This window comes from Hydra vulgaris, chromosome 04 (genome assembly GCF_038396675.1).
Source record: "Hydra vulgaris chromosome 04, alternate assembly HydraT2T_AEP".
In the NCBI taxonomy this organism is placed as follows: Eukaryota; Metazoa; Cnidaria; class Hydrozoa; order Anthoathecata; family Hydridae; genus Hydra; species Hydra vulgaris.
In genome coordinates this window covers 18,399,554-18,405,113 of record NC_088923.1, presented here as the reverse complement: position 1 = coordinate 18,405,113, position 5,560 = coordinate 18,399,554, and the positions used below count along the sequence as shown (strand labels likewise).

Here is a 5,560-nt window from a genome sequence, read left to right as displayed (position 1 = left end):
AACGTACAAGGTTTCAATTTAAAAAACAAAAAGGATTCTTACCCTAACCATAGACCTAGAGTACCAATACCCTCTCCTCCAGATTTTTTAGATGATATTTTAGATGATCACGAGACATTAGCTCAACAAGGTGATAGTGAAGAAGACAGTGATTGCTACGATCCTGGCACAACCGATTCCATTCCATTTTCACAATCTGAACTGAACAATTTAGTTAGAGACCTAGGTCTTCCTTAAGACTCGGCTGAAATTTTAGGATCTAGATTGAAAGATAAAAGTATGTTTGCTCCGGGTACATTCTTCTCTTGGTACCGATTAAGAGAAAAGAAATTTGTATCTTTCTTCTTTCAAGAAGGTGACCTGGTATTTTGCAGTGATGTTCCTGGACTTGTGATGAACATCACTTGCAGTGATGTTTCTAAAATGTTTTAAAATAAAATATGCTCCTGATGAGTGGAGATTTTTTTTGATTCATCAAAAAAGAAGCTTTAAAGCAGTACTTCTGCACAATGGCAATAAGTATGCTTCTATGCCAATTAGACATTCGGTGCACTTAAAAGAATGTTACAAAAACTTTGAACTAGTTTTAAACAAACTCTGCTACTCAGACCACAATTGGACACTGCAAGAATTTAAAAGCAATTTTAATGCTGCTTGTCAACAAAGTGGCTATACAAAGTTCCCTTGCTTTCTCTGTGAATGGGACAGACGAGATAGAAAGCAGCACTACGTATTAAAATGTGTGTTTGGGCCTGGAGAAAAACCTTATTAGTAGGGGTTAAAAACGTTCAGAGAAAACGCCTTGTGGATCCCAAAAAAGTGTTACTTCCACCCCTTCACATTTAGTTGGGGCTGATGAGACAATTTGTTAAGGCTCAGCGCTAATTTCGAAATTAGCGCTGAGAAATAGATAAAAAACAGTTATCAAATTTCAAACAACTTTAAAGAAATATTTTTTTGCTGACCTGTGTATTTATATAGTTTTATTCATATTTATTTAAATGATTTTCGTATTAAAAGAATTCAAATAAAAACTTATTTACTACACGATGTTATTAATTATTTAAAATGAATCCGATGTTTTTGTTGAGGTTCGTTATCATTCTCCTTTTCACTTCCTTCGTTACCATCTTCATCTTTCTTTTCATCAATTGAAACGTTCGTCATTTTCATACCTCGCCTCAGTCGACCACTAGAGCAATCTCTATGGTTGTTAAAAAATCGAGCTGCTTTCAGTTTAATTTTTTTTGTTGTGGTGCCGGGGAAAAAAATGAATAATAGATGCTATAAATAATAAATATTTTCCTAATACAATTTTATTTAAATTTTAGATTTATCATTTAACAATAGTTGATAATATAGTTAACACACATTTATCTGAATATCAGTTTTTAGAATACTTGAAACCTATAAGAAATTACAAGACATAAAGAGAATTGAACTTATTTTGATTACTATAAAATTAGGTTTTTAAAAATTTTGTAAAACTTACTGTTAGTTTGATAGATAAAGGTATTTTTACACTCGAAACCTTCCAAAAATAAAATCAATACATAAAAATCATAAATTATGATAGCATCAAACAGAATAAAATATGTTCTTATTAAATCACAAATTATGCTAAAAATATTGAATTTAACTAAGATTTAGCTTCAAAAAGATGTTAAATTTTTTTCAAAAATTTAATTTATCAAAAAGAAACACACATACACACACACACACACACACGCACACACAAATCATTCAAAACTAAAAAATACATTATCCTGAATTAAAAATTAATCATTTTGAAAAATTACAGGGATACTATGTGTTAATAAAATGACATCACATACACTTAATGATGTTTTAACACTGTTTCCACTTAAATTCTAAAAAATTTAAAGTATTGTTGCACGTGTTCATAAAGAAATCTTATAAATAACACATCATGTCAAAACTAAAAATATTCTTATTTGTGAGACGAAAAATAGGAGTTCTAAAATGGTGGCAGAGACTTGGAAGCAACTGTTTTACCAGAAGTATTCTGATTATGCGTTACGTAAAATATATAAAAATTGATATGAATAAATAAATAATAAATAATTGTTGGATTAATTTTAATTTAAATACTACAATTGACTTAGAAGAACATGGATAAAAACTTGAATCTTCTAAGGCTGTTAAAAGAGGAAGATTAAAAACAAAAATTATCATTGGACGTATAACTGGAAACTTTGGAGTTTGACGTGATCGCAGAGGTTTTAAATCAATTGAAATAGCAACAGCAGCCTGATAAATATTTTATAAACAAATGAATTTTAAATAAATCGTCTTATCTATATTAAATAAATTATTACGATTGACTCAGAAAGATTTGTATTATTATTTGAATTTTCAGACGCTCTGTAGAGAGGCTGAATAAACCATGTAACAATAGCTCACTGCTGGACCAACGCTGACAAATATGATGGCCCAGTGCTGGCTGCCGGTCGTGTGTCGTTTTGATTATGGGCCCCAACACTGGGTCAGAAGCGGCAAAAAGCACTAAACTTGCGCTGGGCTGACAATAAAACTAGCATTGAGCTAATAGCAAAATTTGCAGAAGGCCAGTAATAAACTTAAATTACGCCGATATAAAACTTGCCTTGGGCCGATAGAAAAATTCTTTGGTCGTTGTAAAAATAGGATTCGTCTGCAGCACTTTTTTAAATTTTTCAGTTTTATTTACATTTATCAAACTGAGTAACTTTTGCGAACTTTAGTGTTTGGATATAGAAAAAAAATTAACAATTAAAATTATTAAATTTGATTAAACTCAATGTTATAATTACAATATTAAATAATATCAATGTAACAATATAGTATTTGTATGGTAATAAAATATTAGTAGTCTGTCTACTTTTCAATTTTTCATACCGTTGTTGACAGCCACCATCTCTATCTAGAACTTGTCGAAACTGACTTTGAGTATCTTCATCGATAGATGCATCTTTTGTATTATTTGGAGAAAGACTTTTGCGGACCGCGTCTGAGTGAAAACCAAAATAAAAATAATATAAATTTGGGTGCAACGTAAAGTAACATGTAACAAATCATATTTTTGTTTATAATAATTATTCGCAAAAAAACAATGGTTATACAAGCGTGAATTAAATATGACCGATGAAAAATAGGTAAAGTAATGAGTTTAAATTAGAAAAGTTCATACCTTCAACAACCGATTTCAGGCGCAACCTTCCAAAACCATGCTTCCCGCAAACATCTTTCCAATTAACGAGACAAGCAAGCTTTGTTGCGATGAGCTTTGTCTCATAATTCCTCTTGTAACGTCAACCCCATCACTGACGCCTACTTTGGAAAGTAGTACAACTTAAAATGTATTTGCCAAGTTCCAAGCTTACTTAATTGTCATAACTAAATCGAAAAATCTATGTGTGTGTCAACTTATTTACCAAAGAGTAATTTTAAAATATAAAATAATTATATAGTATCATTATAAATAATGGTTTAAATCATACACAAAATCAAACTTTTAAATCATACCAAATTGCTCTAAGTACCACAATCTCATAACTCATCTAGCTGTGTTACTGATTAACAGTATCCAAGGGCAGTTGTAAAGTATCCTAATAACTCATCTAGCTGTGTTACTGATTAACGGTATCCAAGGGCAGTTGTAAAGTATTTGGAAGTGGTAGTGCTACATTAGCACTTTCCATATTATGTTTACCAAAGAGGTGCATTTGATGGCTTATAACGATTTCATTTTGAGCTTTTATCTGCTCCAACGTAAAATTTGTGAAAGTGCTAAAGAACAAAAACTTGAAATTTAGACGAAAAGTACAAAAAGTAACCTAATTATAAACATGTATGTACTTTTTAAATACGGATTTTCGTTTGATAAAGCATCGCTGACATATTTTACACTGTTGTAAAGTTTTGGTTTGAAATTACTGAGTTTTCCAAATAAAACAAGATATACGGTAAAAAATATTTCGAGCACATTTTTGATAATTTATATATATATATATATATATATATATATATATATATATATATATATATATACACTACCGTGCAAAAGTCTCCGCTCATGTGTAATATTTGCAAGAAACAGTAAATGCAATATATTTTAGGATGATTTTAAATATATAAAAAGAATAAAATGTTAATATAAAAAGTTGATGAGGCCAAATCATAATTTTGCATACTTTTTCCTTTTCTTTTTGTTTCAAATAATTTTGTTTACCTTTGTTTTGTTGAGTTCTGCTGCTAAAAACATGGCAGAAATTTTTCTATATGAATAACCTTTTTCACGTAAAATACATATAAAGTTCTTCAGTATTCTTTATTAAATTTAAAACTGCACAAAAGTTTTAACCAAAATATTTTTTGTAAGCTTAGGTTTGACAGTAGCATGATACTTTCCGGCATGGTAAGGATGTTTTCAGTAATTTTAATTGGTTGCTTTTAATAGACTTATGTTTATATTTATACTTGAAAATGGCATTAGTGTGCGCATTTAATGTCTTGAATTTAATAAAGAATTTGAGAAATGGTGAAAGTAAAGAAAGAATATTGTGAAGAACTTCGTGGCAAAATATGTATTTTACGTGAAGAAGGTTATTCAAATAGAAAAATTGCTTCCAGGTTAAAAATATCCGAATCAGGTGTGAGATATGCTCTACAACGATTGCATGATATTGGTTCCAACAGTGACAGATCACGTTTTGGAAGACCAAGAGTTACATCACGGTAAGAAGATACGTTTATTGTTGTGTCCAGCAAAAGAAATAGAAAAATTCCAGCCACAATTTTAACAGCAGAACTCAACAAAACAAGGGTAAAGCCAGTATCAACTGATACTGTAAAAAGAAGACTAAGATCAGTCAACTTAATTGGACGCGTTGCTGCACGTAAACTTTTGTTGAGGGCAGTAAATAAGAAGAAAAGATTGGAATGGGCAAAAATGCATAAAAATTGGGGATTAGAAGATTGGAAGAAAGTTCTATGGACAGACGAGAGTAGGTTCGAACTTTTTGGTACCCGACGTCGCGTGCATGTTAGGCGTTTACCTAATGAAAGAGTGCTTCCTCAATGTATACAAAGTACTGTAAAACATGGAGGTGGTAATATTATGCTTTGGGGATGTTTTGGCAATGGGTTAACTGGAGATTTAGTTAAAATCACATCTACCATGGATAAACACATGTACCATAATATTTTGGTTAAGCACGCGATTCCATCTGGTATTCGTATAATTGGGAAAGGATTCATCATGCAGCAGGACAACGATCCAAAACATGCATCTGGATTATGCAAAAATTATTTGAAACTAAAAGAAAGGGCAAAAGTTTGCAAAATTATGACTTGGCCTCCTCAATCACCAGATCTATCACCCATCGAAAAGTTGTGGGATGAACTGGATCGGAAGATCAGAGAAGCAGGTGAAACATCTTTTATTAATCAGCAAATGCTATGGGAACGTTTGCAAAAAGCTTGGAATGAGATAACAGCGGAAACCATGAATAAATTATTAGCCCGAATGCCAAGATTATGTGCTGCTGTTATACGCTCC

At 31.2% G+C, this 5,560-nt stretch overlaps 1 long non-coding RNA gene across 1 annotated transcript; it reads right to left on the bottom strand.

The window, feature by feature from the left end:
* Positions 1–1,718: 1,718 nt before the first annotated feature.
* Positions 1,719–3,934, bottom strand: LOC136079016 (uncharacterized). The gene is made up of 3 exons (XR_010637864.1): positions 3,526–3,934; positions 3,191–3,396; positions 1,719–3,010 (listed from the first exon to the last, which is right to left on the bottom strand). It is a non-coding gene; the product is annotated as an uncharacterized LOC136079016 (long non-coding RNA).
* Between the last annotated feature and the right edge of the window lie 1,626 nt (positions 3,935–5,560).